The sequence below is a fragment of the Nicotiana tabacum genome, chromosome 3, assembly GCF_000715075.1.
Source record: "Nicotiana tabacum cultivar K326 chromosome 3, ASM71507v2, whole genome shotgun sequence".
Classification (NCBI taxonomy): domain Eukaryota; kingdom Viridiplantae; phylum Streptophyta; class Magnoliopsida; order Solanales; family Solanaceae; genus Nicotiana; species Nicotiana tabacum.
Window position 1 is genome coordinate 102,868,551 of NC_134082.1, and position 19,406 is coordinate 102,887,956.

Sequence of the window (19,406 nt, forward strand, 5' to 3'; positions counted from 1 at the left end):
AACATTGATAACATAACAATAAGAGAAGCAACATTAACATTGATCGTTCCATAAGAGGGAATAAGTACTGCTAGCTTCTAAGAGTAGAGTATCTTTGGAAGCTCATTCATTACATTATGTACAATCGGAGTCGTGCAAAAGAAGAAAAGGGATAGCCTCACATACCTTGTATATACTTCCCCAATCACAAGCTATGCAATTGTCACAACTCCTTAGTCTACAATAAGAGAAACGATACTATCGTTATCATTTAAGCGTCATAACTATTATGTATCGACCACAACCTATTTTACGTTGAAACGGACATCACCTCCCCTATATATATGACTTCACACCATTCCAAACAATCACCAAACAGCCCAAACAACATCAATAATAAACATATTGAGCCTCCCAAAACAGTCCACGCACAACCTTATTACATCATACATACGACGACCACCGTAGTCGTGTCAAACGACCCGGAAATGTTACGAATCACTATCATCCCACAACCCTACATATATATGGTGTTCCTGCACACCCTTCCACCTACAAAACTAAACAAAATAGTAGTAAAACATGCATCCCAATAGCAACACAAAACAGTCCACAAAACAGTCCGCTACAAGTGAATAACTCGAACTCACGGTTTCCGATCACCGTCGCTTGAGTTCTTACATGTATAGAACGAATTACCATGAATTCACAGCAGAGAAAAATGTATGAAAGATGGCAATAACTTACCTTACTTGCTGGATAACTCAGCCCTTCCCTTGGTTCTTCAAACTCTAGGTTTTACCTTCAAATAGAACTTGAAAGAGAGGAAAAATCGATTAGGGTTTGTGTGGGATTTTTGGGGAGGAGTTGCAGGGGTTAACTTTGGTTTTGAGGGTCTGAAATATGGATGAAATAACTGAGTTCATAACCCCTTATAATTCCTCTCTTGGCCGACTTAGGTCTTTTAAATTTGTCCTATCATTTTGGCAAGTAGGTGATGCACCTACTTGTCATCTACCAATCTGCGCAGGCTTGCAAAAATATGAATATCTCTATACTCCGAGATCGTATTGACAAATGGTTTAATGCGTTGGAAACTAGACTCGTAGATATTTAATTTGATGGGTATATCACCCCGTAATTCCTTGTAAACTAGGAGAAAAGCTTAGAAACATTTAACCTAATGTTTAAGTAAAATTATGAACCTAAGTTGCGACAACGTTTGTCGACTTTTGTTTCATAACTCGTTTGACTTCAATACTTATGATACGGATATTATATGATTCAAACACCTTAATACATGACCTTGAGTGTATTAAGAACCTCTAGGTTTACCTGAAAATACGAGTTACCACATCCTTGATTCGTTTAACTTCTAATACTTGTTAATCACCCTTATACACCCTTGTATCACTTAAGACCAATAGGATTAACTTCTTATCATCTAAAAGGTAATTCCTTCTTGAATTTATGTTAACTAATATATTGCATGAACTAACGCGTGTGGATATGGGTTGTAACACCCTTCCCCCTTAGGAACATTCGTCCTCGAATGTAAGGGTTCATGGGGAGTTTAAATCATCGTGGATTCCGGTCAAGTTTCTCCCATAAATAGAGGACAAACTTGCAAGCGGTTAAATCAACGTATGGCCTTACAAGAGTATGCAAAGCATTATGGACATGTACATTATCTGCATATAGCTATTTTGTATTAAGGAAGAGTATTCTCAAGTTATTGCTTACCTCATAGAGCCATTTAACCTTCCAATGTATCATGTGTTCCACCAGCATCCTTGTTATCTTCATTCTGGAATAGGTACGGGTATTTAGACTTCATCTCCTCTTCTGCTTCCCATGTTATTTCTTCTATATTCTTGTTCCTCCACAATACTTTAATGGAAGCTACATCTTTTGTTCTCAGCTTGCGGACTTGTCGATCTAATATAGCCAATGGCACTTCTTCATATGATAGGTCCTCTGAAACCTGTACATCTTTGATAGGGACAACTCGAGAAGGGTCTCCAATACATTTCCTCAACATAGATACATGGAATACCGGGTGGACAAATTCCAATTCGGATGGCAATTCTAACTCATAAGCAACCTGTCCAATCCGTCGAAGAATTTTATACGGCCCGATATACCTTGGACTCAGCTTACCTTTCTTCCCAAAACGCATAATACCCTTCATTAGTGAGATCCTCAGGAAAACCCAATCACCAACCTCAAACTCCAGATCATGACGTCCGACATCGAAATAAGATTTTTGCCAGCTTTGTGCCGTCCTAAATCGCTCCTGTATCACTTTCACCTTCTCAATAGCTTGGTGAATCAAATCTGGCCCATATAATTCTGTTTCACCGACTACGAACCATCCAACTGGTGATCTACATATTCTCCCGTATAGTGCCTTGTAAGGGGCCATTTTAATACTGGAATGGTAGCTATTATTGTAGGCGAATTATATGAGTGGAAGATGGTCATCCCAATTTCCTTTAAAATCTAGAACACATGCTCGTAGCATATCTTCCAGTGTCTGAATGGTACGTTCATCCTGTCCGTCAGTCTACGGATGAAATGCAGTGCTGAGATTCACTTGTGTGCCTAAACCCTTCTGAAAAGACCTCCAAAAGTTAGCTGTAAATTGAGCTCCTCGGTCTGATATAATAGATACCGGCACACCATGAAGCCTAACAATCTCCTTGATATACAACTTCGCATAATCTTCAGCCGTGTAAGTTGTCTTAACTGGCAGAAAATGGGCACATTTTGTAAGTCGATCAATTATCACCCAGATGGAGTCAAACTTATGATAAGAGCAAGGTAATCCAATAATGAAGTCCATATTAATCACCTCCCATTTCCAGGTCGGAATCTCTATATTCTGAAGAAATCCACCGGGTTTCTGATGTTCTATCTTTACTTGTTGACAATTGGGACACTGGGCTACAAATTCTGCAATAGACTTCTTCATGTTATCCCACCAATACTGCTCCTTGACATCATGATACATCTTTGTCGAACCGGGATGGATGGAATATCGGGATTGATGAATCTCATTCATAATCTTCTCTCGCAACCCTGCCACATTAGGCACACATAATCGGCCCTGGTATCTCAGTGCCCCATCTCTTCCAATCTCAAAAGCCATACTTTTACACTGCTGAATGCTCTCTCTTAATCGTACTAAGATAGGATCTTCATATTGCCGTGCTTTTACCTCGGCTACCAAAGATGATTCTGATGTATTCCGTATAGTAACACCTCCGTCATCAGAGTCTAACAATCTGATTCTCATATTGGCTAGCTGATGAATCTCTTTAGTCAACCCCATCTACCTGCCTCAATATGTACTAAGCTTCCCATTGATTTACGGCTGAGAGCGTCTGCCACAACATTGGCTTTACCGGGATGATACAATATCTCGATGTCGTAGTCTTTCAATAATTCAAGTCACCTACGCTGCCTCAAATTCAACTCTTTCTGCTTGAAGATGTATTGTAAACTCTTGTGATCTATGTAGATGTCAACATGGACACCATATAAGTAGTGCCGTCATATCTTCAAAGCATATATTACTGCAGCCAATTCCAAATCATGGGTTGGATAAATCTTTTCATGCTTCTTCAATTGTCTTGATGCATAAGCAATCACCTTCCCACGCTACATCAATACGCACCCCAAACCTATACCTGAGGCATCACAATATACCACATAACCTTCTGTTCCTTCAGGAAGAGTGAGCACTGGTGAGGATGTCAATCGATTCTTCAGCTCCTGAAAACTACTTTCACAAGTGTCATACCACTGGAACTTGGTAGCTTTCTGTGTTAACTTAGTCAATGGTGATGATATAGAGGAAAACCCTTCCACAAACCGCCTATAATATCCTGCTAGCCCTAGGAAGCTGCGGACTTCTGATGGTGTTGTAGGTCTCTGCCAATTCTTTACTGCATCGATCTTCTGAATGTCGACACTAATACCCTTTTCAGATATCACATGGCCAAGGAACGCTACTGAGTTCAGCCAAAATTCACATTTGGAGAGCTTAGCATATAACTTACGATCCTAAAGCGTCTGTAACACTATCCGCAAGTGGCCCGCATGTTCCGCCTCCGAACGAGAATATACTAGAATGTCATCAATGAATACAATCACGAAAACATCAAGATAGGGCCTAAATATAGTATTCATGAGATCCATAAAAGCTGTTGGGGCATTTGTTAGCCGGAACGACATCACTAAGAACTCAAAGTGCTTGTATCTTGTCCGGAAGGCCATCTTTGGAATATCCTTCTTCTTTACCCTCACCTGATGATACCTTGAACGTAAATCAATCTTGGAGAAATACTTAGCACCCTGGAGTTGGTGAAACAGGTCATCAATTCTTGGAAGTGGATACTTGTTCTTTATAGTAGACTTATTCAACTATCGATAGTCGATACACATCCGTAACGACCCGTCTTTCTTCCGCACGAATAGGACTGGTGCACCCCAAGGTGAAGTGCTAGGTCTAATGAAGCCCTTATCCAGCAAGTCCTTCAACTGCACCTTCAACTCTTGCAACTCTGCCGGGGCCATTCTGTATGGAGGGATAGAGATCGGTTGAGTGTCAGGCAACACATCAATGCTAAACTCAATCTCCCTTTCAGGAGGAAGGCCTGGGAGTTCATCTGGGAAAACATCTGGTAATTCGTTGACCACGGGGATTGATTGTAAAGTAGGTGGTTTCGCCTCCGCATCCCTAACGCGAACGAAATGATAAATGTAACCTTTTGAGATCATTTTCCTTGCCTTAAGATAGGAAATAAACCTACCTTTTGGTGTAGCAATATTCCCTTTCCATTCAATGATGGGTTCACTAGGAAATTGAAACCTAACCATCTTCGTACGGCAGTCAACATTTGCATAGCATGAGGCCAACCAGTCCATTCCCATTATCACATCAAAATCAATCATTTCTAACTCAAATAAATTTGCCGAGGTTTGACGACTACAAATCATCACAGTGCAACCTCTATATACCCTTCTAGCAATCACAGAATCTCCTATCGGAGTAGATACCGCAAGGGGTTTACTTATCAATTCAGGTTCAATGCCAAACTTATTAGCCACAAAGGGTGTAACATATGATAATGTAGATCCCGGATCAATCAGCGCATATACATCATAAGAAAACACAGATAAAATACCTGTAACAACATCTGGAGATGACTCGAGATCCTGTCGACCTACTAGAGCATAGGTTCGATTTTGACCACCCCTCAAACTCGACACTGCACCTCTACCTCTACCATGACCGGTCGACTGCTGAAAACCCCGTGCTGGAGGTTGAACTGATGAGGAAGAAGCAGACATAGATCCAGTCGGCTGAGCCATACCATCACCTTCCCTGTTAGGACAATCCCGCATCATATGGCCAGGCTGTCCGCAAGAATAACATGCATCAGAACCTCGACGACACAGTCCAAAATGGGCCTTGCCGCAATGATCACAACGTGGTGTTGTGGGTCTCGTCTGACTAGTATCCTTGTGATGTTGCAAGCCTGATGCCTGCGAACTCTAACCTGGACCAGAATGGGTAAATCGATCATATTGAGGCCTCTGAAACTGTGGGGGAGCACTAGCTACAGGTGGCGCCGAACTCCTCGAAGACTGGGGCCTGACGCTGCCTATGAAGTCATTAGAATACCTTGCAAATCTCGCCGTCTTATGCTGGCCCCTATCCTGCTCCCTATCTGCCCTCTGCTGGCGCTTACGATCCTCTAGGGTCTGGGCATAAGCCTGAATACGGGAAATATCCATGCCCTCCACCAAGGAGGCTGTCGTGCACTCATTTATCAGATGTGGTCCCAATCCGTTCACGAACAAATGCACCCTATCACTCATCTCGGCCACCATATGGGGAGCATACCTTGCTAAAGAATCGAACTGCATACTGTACTCTCGCACACTCATATTACCTTGTCTAAGGTTCAAGAACTTATCAGCTCTAGCTCGTCGTATCTCAACTGGCAAGTAGTGAGGAAGAAAGGCCTCATAAAATTCCTTTCACACAGCTGGGGGAGCGTTCGAACCCCTGGATCTCTCCCAACTATCATACCAGAGAACTGCTAAATCCCGTAGCCGATAAGAAGCCAACTCTACTGCCTCTGTATCACTAACATGCATAACCCGAAGTATACGATGAACCTGGTCAATAAAAGTCTGCGGGTCCTCCTTGGGGTCTGATCCGGTAAACACTGGAGGGTCTAAATTAATAAAATCACAAACTCTCGTACTAACTAGTTTCTCAGCAGCACATGTATTCTGCCTCTGAGCCTGAGCAACTACCAAGCTAGTCAATAACTGCAAAACACTCTGCATATCCTGGTCGGTAGTGCCAGACGGAGGAACTAGAGGTGCTAGGTGCCTCCTAATATCCTATGGAGGAGACGGGGTAGATGAGGTATGAGAAGACATCTCACTTTGAGCCTCACTTTGGCCTGATCTGGCTTGGGGCACCTGACTGATACCCTCTCCCGCAGCTGTATCAAGCCGTCTACTAATTGTTTGCTTCCTAGTCGAAGGCATCGCTGAAAGAAAATAAGGTGAATATTAGAGACAAACACTTACGACTCAACTCTACGCACGATCTAGATTCAGGAAGAAGTTAACAACCCTAGATGTCATGTAGCCTCCTGATTATAAATGTGGCGCGCTACACATCCATAATCAAGACTCTACTAGACATGGCTCATAGACAATCCCTAGGACAGACTTGCTCTGATACCAAGTTTGTCATGACCCAAACTGGAGGGCCATGACTAGCACCCGACCATACTTGCCGAGCACCAACATACATTTCATCTAACCTTCTTTATTATCTTTTAGGGCTGACGAGATCAATATAAATGGTAGACCTGGATCATGGACAACCAGCAATAAAATATGACGGCATGAACATACATAGCAGGGGATGACCAGACAATCAAGAAACTACATATAAGGTATGAGCTACCACGCTACCATGAAACACTATACAATAAAAACCAGCCGACAAGGCATACCAAACTATACATGAGTCGACACTTGTCTATGAGCCTCTAAATGAACATAAGTGCTGCAATATAGCCGGAACAGGTCCCCGATATACCCATAATGTCTATAACAGAAATGCATACCAAGACCACGGCAAGTCCGGAGAAGGGATCTCGCCAATCACCTCTGAACTAGACAGCCTACTGTGGTGGGGGAGCTACACCTGCCTGTCTATCAGGACCTGTAGCACGACATGCAACGTCCACAAACAAAAGGACGTCAGTACAAATAAAGTACTGAGTATGTAAGGCAGGGAACCATAAATACGAACAGTAATGTAAGCAGGGATAGAGAATATACAACCTGGAAAATCTGAGTACCTCTGAGGGCTACTGACATGCAATGCATGATACATATGTATGTATACATAAACTTTTAAAACATATGCCTCTGTGGGCATCATCATCATCAGATCATAACCAACCATAATAGGCTCGGTAAAAACATACCCGGCCATCACAAGGCTCGGTAGAATCGTACCCGGCCATGTGGAGCTCGGTAAAACCAACTGATCAGTGGTTGCACAATAGGTGTCGTACCCAGCTGACTATAGCGCGGCTCGGTAGAGTAAAATAGATACATATATATAATGCATGCTCGACTCATGGAATCACATTCTAAACCTTTCAGAGTGACGTAAGGTCGGTATCCTCTGTACACGTTATTAGGACTAACTCTTCATTACGAACCTTATAAGAATCAGGAAGTACCAACAACATTGATAACATAAGAATAAGAGAAGCAACATTAACATCGATCGTTCCATAAGAGGGAAAGCAATGTAAGTACTGCTAGCTTCTAAGAGTAGAGTATCTTTGGAAGCTCGTTCATTACATTATGTACAATCGGAGTCGTGCAAAAGAAGAAAAGGGATAGCCTCACATACCTTGTATATACTGTCCCAATCACAAGCTATGCAATTGTCACAACTCCTTAGTCTACAATAAGAGAAACGATACTATCGTTATCATTTAAGCGTCATAACTATTATGTATCGACCACAGCCTATTTTACGTTCAAACGGACAACACCTCCCCTATATATATGACTTCACACCATTCCAAACAATAACCAAACAGCCCAAACAACATAAATAATAAACATATTGAGCCTCCCAAAATAGTCCACGCACAACCTTATTACATCATACATACGACGACCACCGTAGTCGTGTCAAATGACCCGGAAATGTTATGAATCACTATCAGCCCACAACCCTACATATATATGGTGTTCCTCCACACCCTTACACCTCCAAACTCCACAAAATAGTCCGCTACAAGTGAATAACCCGAACTCACGGCTTCCGATCACCGTCTCGTGAGTTCTTACATGTATAGAACGAATTACCATGAAGTCACAGCAGAGAAAAAATGTTTGAAAGATGGCAGTAACTTACATTACTTTTTCGATAACTCAGACCTTCCCTTGGTTCTTCAAACTCTAGGTTTTACCTTCAAATAGAACTTGAAAGAGAGGGAAAATCGATTAGGGTTTGTGTGGGATTTTTGGGGAGGAGTTGCAGGGGTTAACTTTGGTTTTGAGGGTCTGAAATATGGATGAAATAACTGAGTTCATAACTCCTTAAAAGTCCTCTCTTGTCCGACTTAGGTCTTTTAATTTTGTCCTATCATTTTGGCAAGTAGGTGATGCACCTACTTGTCATCTACCAATCTGCGCAGGCTTGCGAAAATATAAATATCTCTATACTACGAGATAGTATTGACAAATGGTTTAATGCGTTGGAAACTAGACTCGTAGATCTTTAATTTGGTACATAGATCACCCCGTAATTCCTTGTAAATTAGGATAAAAGCTTAGAAATATTTAACCTAATGTTTAAGTAAAATTATGAACCTAAGTTGCGACAACGTTTGTCGACTTTTGTTTCATAACTCGTTTGACTTCAAGACTTATGATACGGATATTATATGATTCAAACACCTTAATACATGACCTTGAGTGTATTAAGAACCTCTAGGTTTACCTGAAAATATGAGTTACCACATCCTTGATTCGTTTAACTTCTAATACTTGTTAATCACCCTTATTACACCCTTGTATCACTTAAGACCAATAAGATTAACTTCTTATCATCTCAAAGGTAATTCCTTCTTGAATTTATGTTAACTAATATATGGCATGAACTAACGCATGTGGATATGGGTTGTAACACTAAATACCCTCTGTTGATACAACATGACCTAAGAATGCAACCGAACTCAACCAAAACTCATACTTTGAAAACTTGGCATACAACTAACTATCCCTCAGAGTCTGAAGAATGACTCGAAGATGTTGCTCGCGCTCCTCCCGGTTGTGGGAATAGATCAAAATATCATCAATGAAGACAATCACGAAAGAATCCAAATAAGGCTTGAACACTCGGTTCATCAAGTCATTGAAAGCTGCTGAGGCATTTGTCAACCCAAATGACATCACTAAGAACTCATAATGCCCATACCGAGTGCGAAAAGCTGTCTTAGGGACATCGGATGCCCTAATCCTCAACTGATGGTAGCCAGATCTCAAGTCAATCTTCGAAAACACTTTGACACCCTGAAGCTAGTCAAATAAATCATCAATCCTCGGTAATGGATACTTGTTCTTGATGGTGACTTTGTTCAACTGCCGATAATATATGCACATCCTCATCGACCCATCCTTCTTCTTAACAAACAATACCGGCGCACCCCAAGGCGAGACACTAGGCCTAATAAAGCCTTTATCAAGTAACTCTTGCAACTGTTTTTTTAATTCTTTCAACTCTGATGGGGCCATACGATACAGCGGAATAGAAATGGGCTGAGTGCCCGGAGCCAAAAAAATGCAAAAGTCAATAAATATCCCTGTCAAGCGGCATACTCGGCAGGTCTGCAGGAAAGACCTTTGGAAACTCGCGAACAACAGACACAGAATCCATAGAAGGAACCTCGGCACTAGAATCACGAACATACGCCAAATAAGCCAAACATCCCTTCTCAACCATATGCCGAGCCTTCACATATGAGATAACCCTACGGGTGGAATAACCAGGATCCCCCTCCACTCTAAACAAGGCAAACCCGGCAAGGCTAAGGTCACCGTCTTAGCATGACAGTCCAAGATAGCATAGTAAGGTGATAACCAGTCCATCCCTAATATGACATCAAAATCCACCATATCCAAAAGTAACAAATCTACTCAGGTCTCAAAACCCCCAATCACAACTATAAATAAATGATGGACACGATCCACAATAATAGAATCACCCATCGGTGTAAACACATCTACATGAGCACTCAAAGAATCACTAGGCATGACCAGATACGGGGCAAAATAAGATGACACATAGGAGTATAAAGACCCTGGATTAAATAGAACTGAAGCGTCTCTACTACAGACCAGAACAGTACTGGTGATAAATTCATCGGAGGCCTCAGCCTCAAGCTTGGCTGGAAGGGCATAATACTAGGGTTGGGCCCCACGACTTTGAGCTATGTCCCTGGGACGGCCTCCTGCTGGCTGGCCTCCACCTCTAGCGGCCTGATCTCTACCTATAAAACCTCTACCTCTACCTCTAGCACCTCTACCCCCACCCCTAGCTGGCTGAGCGGGCGGTAGAACACCTGGTGCCTAAACCATGGCACAAGAACCCTAATGCTGCTTGAACACCTACTAATCTCGGACAAGCCCTTCGGATATGACCATACTCGCCGCACTCAAAGCATCCACCCTAGTACTACGGTTGAGGAAACTGAGACTGACCTTGGCGGGCCGGCTGACCATGAGAATAACTCTAAAGAGGAGGTGCTCTGATAGGAGCACGGTAGAATTGCTGATCAGAATACTGCACATGAGAATCACGGCCACCTGGAGCACCATGAGAAGTTTGAAGTGCTGAATGGAACGGCCTGGGAGGATGGCCCCTACCAAAAGAATCCCTGCCTCCAGATGAGGCACCGCTGAACCTGCCTGAATGAAGGGGCCTCTTGTCAGACCCCTGACCAATCCCCTGTAATAGAACCATCTCAAATCTCCTGACCACATTGGCCGCATTCTGAAAAGAAATCTCGCTCCCAGTCTCCTTAGCCATCTTCAATCGAATCGGCTGAGCGAGTCCCTCAATGAACCTCCTCACCCTCTCTCTCTCGGTGGGAAGTATGATACGAGCATAATGGGCCAAAGCAATGAATCTGGTCTCGTACTAAGTGACGGTCATAGAACCCTGTTGGAGATGCTCAAACTGACTCGGATAGTCCTCCCTCTGAGTGATAGGAAGAAACTTCTCCAGAAATAGCTGAAAGAACTGATCCCAAGTCAAGGTAGGCGACCCAGCTGCATAGACAAACAATAATACCTCCACCAAATCTTGGCGGAACCTGATAGACGAAAAGCAGCAAAGTCGACCCCATTGGTCTCCACTATCCCCATGTTCCGAAGAACCTCATGACAATTGTCTAAATAATCCTGGGAATCCTCTAAAGATGTACCACCATAAGTAGTAGTGAACAACTTGGTGAACCTGTCCAATCTCCACAAAGCATCGGCAGACATAGCTGCTCCATCACCGGTCTAAGCTACTACACCCGACTGAACTACTCCAACTAGCTGAGCTACTGGAGTCTGATACTGGGGAGCCATCTGCTCTAGAGTGCGGGTAGTGGGAGTTTGTGCTCCTCCCCCAGCCTGAGAGACGGCTGGTGCTACAGGAATAAGCCTGCTCGGGTGACACTCTCCATAAGGCCCACTAGACGGACCAGAGCATCCTGGAGTACTGGGGTAGCAATGAACCCCTCTGGGACCTAAGTTGGGCCCACCGAAACTGTCTGGGCCGGATCCTTATCATCAAACTCCACATGAGGCTCCGTCGCTGACACTACTGCTCTAATCTGAGCTCTACCCCTACCTCGGCCCCTAGCACGGCCTCAGCCTCATCCTCTACCCCGCGTGGGAACTGTTGTTGGGGGCTCGGGATGCTGGTCAGCGGATGAAGAGGCACGTGTTCTCGCCATATGCGAAGAACAGAGTAGAAATCCAATTAGCAATGAGAAAACAAATCGCACGACAAAGATGAATAGAAGTGAAACTCTTCCTACCTCTATAGCCTCTGGGGGATAAGCACAGACGTCTCCGTACCTGTCCCTCAGACTCTACCAAGCTTGTCCGTTAATTGTGAGACCTAAGCAAGCTAGAACACTGATACCAACTTGTCACGACCTGGACTTCCCACCCTCGAGAGTCGTGATGGCGCCTACTCGTGAAAGCTAGGCAAGCCGAGTATTATAGATCTTGTTACCCTTTTTCCTTAACTTTTCAACAATTTAAATTAACATGTGGTTAAAAGCGGAATTAAAATAATAATAAATGAAATGCGGGAGACGAAATTTGATAACTTAGCTAAATACTAGTACAAAAAATACAAAATACATCTCTACCCAGAACTGGTGCCACAATATCACGGACCATCTACGAATACTACAAATAGTTGTCTGGAAAGAAAGATACAATCTATCTCTGAAGTAAATGAAAATAGAATATAAAAGATAGAAGGGGACGCCAAGGCCTGCAGACGTCTACAGGACTACCTCGGGTCTCCGCTGGAGTGAAGGCAGCAACCTTGCTAAGGTCTAAAATCTCCGGTACCGAGATCTGCACACAGTGCAGAGTGTAGTATCAGCACAACCGGCCCCATTTGCTCGTAAGTGTCGAGCCTAACCTCGGTGAAATAGTGACGAGGCTTGTCACGACCCAAACCCGGACCCGGTCATGATGGTGCCTCTAGTGAAGACAAGGCCAACCTACACTTCCCATTTTCCAATTATTAACAGTTAAGCATTTAAGAAACGGTCTAATCATGATAAAATAAATCCGAAATAACAATGGTAACATAAATAAGCGGAAGAACACCCATACACAGCCCTAACCGGGGTGTCACTAGTCATGAGCATCTATAAGTCATAATACGAATCCGCTGAGTCAATAAACTAGTACAACTATGTGAAAAGAGATAGAAGTGATAATAGAGTAGAGACATGGGGCTGCGGACGCCAACAACTACCTCGTGAACTCCGAATGTCCACCTGAAGCTGGAGGGATCAGCACTCGGGAGCAGAACCAGCTACGCCTAAATCTGCACACAGGGTGCAGGGAGTAAAGTGAGTACTCCAACTCAGTGAGTAATAAATGTAAATAACGACTGAAAGTAAGAAAACACGTAAGGCACAAGGCATTCTATAATGAAGCGGTAAAACCATTTAAAAGCAGTAAACCGGTGAAAAGTTATGTAAACAATCCTTTGTCAACAAGTAAACAGGTAATTGATAGGCATTTAAGGTAAAGTAAACAAATAGAAGTTCACCCCTCGGGCACAGTATCAACAAATCCGCCCTCGGGCAACATCTCAGAACAATACCAACCCCTCGGGCTCAATCTCACATCACAATGGGTACCCACGCTCACTGGGGGGTGTGCAGACTCCTTGAGAGGCCCCTTCTCGTGGCATCAAAACTAGGCCCTCGGCCTCACATCAATCAAGACACCTCATGGCATCAAAACTAGGCCCTCAGTCTCATATCAATGAAGCCATCTTGTGGCGTACATATCTCAAGCCCTCGACCTCATAATCAGTATCAAATGTTTCCTCACAACATAGGCCCTCGGCCTTACTCAGTCGAAAATCCTCACAAGTCACTCGGGCAATAGTAAAACATGATTCTTAGCCCAAAATATCATTTAAAAGATCATGTAAGTGTTTAAAACAGAGTAAACATGGCTGAGTACGAAAACAGTGAAATATAACATGACCGAGTTCAAGTATAAAGTCAAAACAGTAAGGAAGTACCAATAAAAATCCCCGAAGGGTTCAAATAGTTGGCATAAGGCCCAAATATGGCATTCAGCCCAAATCATGATAATAGCAAATAGATTTCAGTCGAATACACGTTAAAATAGTCATTCGGGATGAACTAAGTCACAATCCCCAACAATGCATGACCCCACGCGCGTCATCAAGCATGTCCCTCACCTCAATATAGCACTATGATGTGCAATTCGGGGCTTCAAACCCTCAGAACATCATTTACAGACATTACTCACCTCGAACCGGCTAAATCTCTAGCTCGCGATGCCTTTGCCCCTCTAATCGGCCTCCACTTGTGTCAAATCTATCCAAAAATCAGAACGAGGACGTCAAAATAAGCTAAGGGAACGAAGCCCAAGCGAAAACAATCAATAAAGGGCACATATCCCGAAATTACCAAAACCTGACCCCCGGTCCCACACCTCGGAATTCAATAATTTTTACATCAATAGGTTCCTTATCTCCCCACGAGTTCATACATATCAAAAGTTCTCAAATCCGACCCCAAATGGTTCTTCAAATCCTCAATTAAAGGCCTAAGTTCCCAAGCCCTAGTTTCCCCAAATTTCACCCTTGATTTCCTTAATTTCTAGCTTTAATCCATGGAAGAATAGCATAGTAATGAGTTTTAAGTCCAAATCCCTTACCTCAATGAAGTCCCCTTGAAATCCCTCTTTTAAATCGCCCAAAAAGCTCCCAAGCCGAAGTAAAAAATGGTGAAATAGCTCAATTTCGCGAAATGAAATAACTTATATATTCTGCCCAGACCTTTCCACATCTGCAGTACTTTAATTGTATCTGCGGTATCGTATTTGGGGTTAAATCCTCCGCTTCTGCGTGAATCACTAACCAACCCAAAAATCGCATCTGCGATAAGCCTTCCGCATCTGCGACTCCGCGGATGCGACCATACTGACCACTTCTACGGTTCCTGACATTCTTCCAAAATCCGCTTCTGTGGCCCCTCTCTCTCACATATGCGGTGCCTCACCTGCGGTCCCCAATCCGCAGATGCGAAAATACCAGAAGCAGCAAATTCAGCAGCTGCAACAAAAATCCAACTTCTCGATTAACCATCCGAAATCACCCTGAGGCCCCCGGGACCTCAACCAAAAGCACAAACATATCCTAATACCTTATTCAAACTTGTTCCAATCATCAAAACACCTCAAACAACATCAAATCACCCAAAACACATCGGATTCAAGCCAAACTTTTCAAAATCTTCCGAATTCCGCTTTTGATCAAAAACCCAACCAAACCACATCCGAATGACCTAACATTTTGCACACACATCCCAAATGACACAACAGAACTACTGCAACTCTCGAAATTCCATTCCGACCCCTATATCAAAATCTCGCCTACCAACCGGAAATCGTCAAAATATCAACTTCGCCAATTCAAGCCTAAATCTACTTCGAACCTCCAAAACTCATTCTGATCGCGCTCCTAAGTCATAAATCATCTCCCGAAGCTACCCGAAGCATCGAAACGCAAATCCGAGCTCTCTAAAACATAAGTCAATGTCCAGTTGACTTTTACAACTTAAGCTTCCTCAAAAGAGACTAAGTGTCTCGAACCTTACCAAAATCATTCTGGATTCAATCTGACCAACCCGATACTATATAACACGGATAAACAAAGCATAAAGAAGTAGAAATAGGGAAAACGGAGCGGTAACTCATGAGACAACTGGCCGGGTTGTCACATCCTCCCCAACTTAAACAAACGTTTGTCCTCGAATGAGTCAAGAAACATACCTGAAGCCTCAAATAGGTGAGGATATCTGCTCCGCATCTCCCGCTCCGTCTCCCAGGTATCCTCCTCCACGGGCCGACCTCTCCACTGCACTTTCACTAAAGCTCTATCCTTTGACCTCAACTTTTGAACTTGACGACGCAAAATAGCTACTGGCTCCACATCATAAGTCAAATCATCAACCAACTGAACCGTGTTGAAATCCAAAATGTGAGACGGATCCCCAATATACTTCCGGAGCATAGAAACATGAAATACTGGATGCACACTCGACAAGCTGAGTGGCAAAGAAAGCTCATAAGCCACCTCCCCAATCCTCCGAAGCACCTCAAAAGGTCCAATGAACCGCGGACTCAATTTTCCTTTCTTCCCAAATCTCATAACACCGTTCATGGGTGAAACCTTCAACAGAACATTCACCAAACATGTAGGACACGTCCCGAACCTTCCTGTCATCATAACTCTTTTGCCTCGACTGCGCTGTACGAAGCCTCTCCTGAATCAACTTCACCTTTTCTAAAGCATCCTGCACCAAGTCTTTCCCCAATAGCCTAGCCTCGCCGGGCTCGAACCAACCAACTGGAGATCTACACCGCTTCCCATACAAAGCCTCATATGGAGCCATCTGAATACTTGATTGATAGCTGTTGTTATAAGCAAACTCTGCAAGTGGTAGAAACTAATCCCATGACCCTCCAAAATCAATGACACAAGCATGCAACATGTCTTCCAATATCTGAATAGTGCACTTGGACTGCCTGTCCGTCTGAGGGTGTAAGCTATGCTCAACTCAACCTGAGTACCCAACTCTCGCTGCACAACCTCCAAAACTGCAAAGTAAACTGAGTGCCCCTATCTGAAATGATGGAAACTGGGACACCATGCAAATGAACAATCTCCCGGATATCCGGATATAGATCTCTGCCAACCGCTCTGAAGAATAGGTAGTACACACAGGAATGAAGTGCGCGGATTTGGTCAGCCGATCCAAATCACCCAAATAGCATCGAACATTCTCAAAGTCCATTAAGTCCAACTACAAAGTCCATAGTGATCCTCTCCCACTTCCACTCTGGAATATCCATCCGCTGAAGCAAGCCACTCGGTATCTAATGCTCAAATTTCACCTGCTGACAATTGAGACACCGAGCTACAAATCACACAATGTCTTTCTTCATCCTTCTCCACAAATAATGCTATCTCAGATCCTGATACATCTTCGCGGCACCTGGATGAATGGAATACCGCGAGCTATGGGCCTCCTCCAGAATCAACTCCCGAAGCACATCCACATTGGGCACACAAATCTAGCCCTGCATCCTCAACACACCATCATCACCAATGGTCACATCTCTGACATCATTATGCTGAACTCTGTCCTTAAGGACAAGCAAATGTGGATCATCATACTGGCGCTCTCTGATGCGATCATATGAGGAAGACCGAGAAACCACACAAGCCAATACCCGACTGGGCTCCGAAAATATCCAACCTCATGAACCGATTGGCCAAGTCCTGGACATCAACTGCAAGAGGTCTCTCCCCAACTGGAATATATGCCAAACTCCCCATACTCACTGCCTTTCGGCCCAAGGCATCGGCCACCACATTGGCCTTTCCTGTATGGTACAATATAGTGATATCATAATCCTTAAGCAACTCCAACCATCTCCGATGCCTCAAATTGAGATCTTTCTATTTGAACAAGTGTTGGAGGCTACGATGATCAGTAAACACCTCACAAGACATACCATACAAGCAATGCCTCCAAATTTTCAATGCGTGAACTATGGCAGCCAACTCCAAATCATGAATGGGGTAGTTCTTCTCATCGGGCTTCAACTGACAAGAAGCATAAGCAATAACTCTACCCTTCTGCATCAAAACACAACCAATACCAATTCTCGAGGCATCACAATACATGGTATATGAACCTGAAGCTGATGGCAACACCAACACTGGAGCTGTGGTCAAAGCTGTCTTGAGCTTCTGAAAGCTCTCCTCACACTCGTCCGACCATACAAATGAAGCATCCTTCTAAGTCAACTTGGTCAAGGGCAATGCGATAGATGAAAATCCCTAAACAAACCGGCGATAATAGCCTGCCAAACCAAGAAAGCTGCGAATCTCTATGGCTGAGGACGGTCTAGGCCAACTCTGAACCACCTCTATCTTTTTTGGATCAACTTGAATACCCTCGTTGGACACCACGTGCCGCAAGAAAGCCACTGAACTGAGCCAAAACTCACACTTGGAGAATTTTGCATAAAGCTTCTCCTCCTTCAATCTCTGCAACACAACTCTCAAATGCTCCGCGTGCTCCTCCTGACTACGCCAATACACCATAATATTATCAATGAAGACTATGACAAACAAGTCAAAATAAGGCCGGAACACATTGTTCATCAAATGCATGAACGCTGCTAGGACATTGGTCAGCCCAATAGACATCACCAGGAACTCATAATGACCATATCAGGTCCTGAAGACTGTCTTAGGAATATCCGAGTCCCGGATCTTCAACTGGTGATAACCTGAACATAGATCAATCTTGGAGAACACTCTTGCTTCCTGAAGCTGGTCGATTAAATCATTAATACGAGGCAAAGGATACTTGTTCTTAATTGTTACCTTGTTCAATTGCTTATAATCAATGCACATTCTCATTATGCCATCCTTCTTCCTCACAAACAGAACTGGCGCACCCCAAGGTGACACACTAGGCCAAATGAACCCTTTATCAAGGAGTTCCTGAAGTTGTTCTTTTAATTCCTTTAACTCCGTTGGTGCCATATGATATGGTGGAATAGAAATGGGTTGAGTGCCCGGCACCAGGTCAATACCAAAATCAATATCCTTGTCTGGTGGCATACCCGATAGGTCTGCAGGAAACACATCGGGAAAATCCCTCACAACTGGAATAGAATCAATATTGGGAGTCTCAACACCGACATCCCTCACGAAGGCTAGATACGAAAGACAACCCTTCCCAACCATATGCTGGGCTTTCAAGAATGAGATCACTCTACTTGGAACATAATCAGTCATGCCTCGCCACTCAATCCGTGGCACACCGTTATAGCCAATGTGACTGTCGTAGCATGATAGTCCAGAATAGCACGACATGGAGATAGCCAATCCATGCCCAAGATGACATAGAAATCACCATACACAATAATAAAAGATCCACACGGGTCTCCAAACCCCCAATAGTCCCTACACACGACTGGTACACACGGTCTACAACAACAGTATTGCCCGCCGGGGTAGATACATGAACAGGTGAAGCAAGAAACTCATGGGGCATACCCAAATAACGAGCAAAGTATGATGACACATAAGAAAAGGTGGAACTGGGATCAAATAATATAGAGGCATCTCTGTGGCAGACTGAAACAATACCTGTAATAACAACATCTGAAGCAATAACATCGGGTCTAGCTGGAAGTGCATAGAAACGGGCCTGAACGCCACCTGATCGACCTCCCCCTCTAGGGCGACCCCTAGCTGACTGATCTCCACCACTAACTGGCTGGGCGGGTGGTGGTGAAGTAACTAGCGCTGAAGTCGATGACTGACCCCTCTGTTAAGATAAACTCACAAGACGACGAGGGAAGTGCCTCCACATATGACCCATCTCACCACACTCATAACAACTCCCAGGTGCTGGAGAAGGGGACTGAAGGGAACCCCTACCACCGGAGTGACTAGCAGATGCAGTCAGCATAGAAGGGCCCTGAACCGA